This window comes from Gossypium hirsutum, chromosome A10 (assembly GCF_007990345.1).
Source record: "Gossypium hirsutum isolate 1008001.06 chromosome A10, Gossypium_hirsutum_v2.1, whole genome shotgun sequence".
NCBI lineage: Eukaryota > Viridiplantae > Streptophyta > Magnoliopsida > Malvales > Malvaceae > Gossypium > Gossypium hirsutum.
In genome coordinates, this window is record NC_053433.1 from 24,813,063 (window position 1) to 24,814,017 (window position 955).

Sequence of the window (955 nt, forward strand, 5' to 3'; positions counted from 1 at the left end):
AGGTGAAGCCTAAGATACACAGAGGAAGAGCAAGAGGACGATACTTCAACCACAACCGAGGAGATGGCTGAAAACCAAGAAAACCTGCTACCTCCTGCAATTGGTGCTAATCAGAATCTTGCTCCACATACTATGTATATTATGCTAAACCTTCTTTAACAGGAACTGAATCGAGCATAGTTAGGCCTGCTGTTGCTAAAAATAATTTTGAACTGAAACCTAACACCATTCAAAAGATCCAACAATTTGTTCAATTTGATGGTTTGCAGGACGAGGATCCCAATGCTCACTTGGCGAATTTCTTAGAATTTTGCGACACTTTTAAAATCAATGGCGTTTCTGATGACGACATTCGCCTTCAGATGTTTCCCTTTTTGTTGAGTAATAAGGCTAAACAGTGCTTGAACTCGTTACCACGAGGGTCAATCACTAATTGGGAACAAATGACTGAAAAGTTTTTATTAAAATATTTTTCGCCGACTAAAACAGTTAAATTACGTAATGATATCTCTTTTTTTGTGCAGATGGATTAAGAAACACTCTACGATGCATGGGAGAGATACAAGGATCTGTTGAGAATGTACCCTCACCATGGGTTACCCTCTGGCTATAGGTTCAAACGTTTCACAATGGCCTGAATCCTTCGACTCGACAGATGATCGACGCAGCCGCTGGTTGAACTATCAATAATAAGACACTTGAAGATGCTTATGAATTTATAGAAGAGATGCCACTGAATAATTATCAGTGGCAAGTCATGAGGACAAAACCAACGAAAACAGCCGGTGTTTTTAACGTCGATTCGGTCACCATGCTCTCTAATCAGGTAGAACTTTTGAACAGAAAAATTGATGGTTTTCTTGATTCTTCACAGGTTCACCCAGTAATGCAGTGCGAAGCAAGTGGAGGTGGATCAAGCAATTCAGATTATCCACCCTATGGCCACAACATGGAG

General features: G+C 40.3%; 1 non-coding gene across 1 annotated transcript; it reads right to left on the minus strand.

Moving 5' to 3' along the window:
• Positions 1-491: 491 nt before the first annotated feature.
• LOC121209064 (small nucleolar RNA R71) lies at positions 492-598 on the minus strand. The gene has a single exon (XR_005904181.1). It is a non-coding gene; the product is annotated as a small nucleolar RNA R71 (small nucleolar RNA).
• Between the last annotated feature and the right edge of the window lie 357 nt (positions 599-955).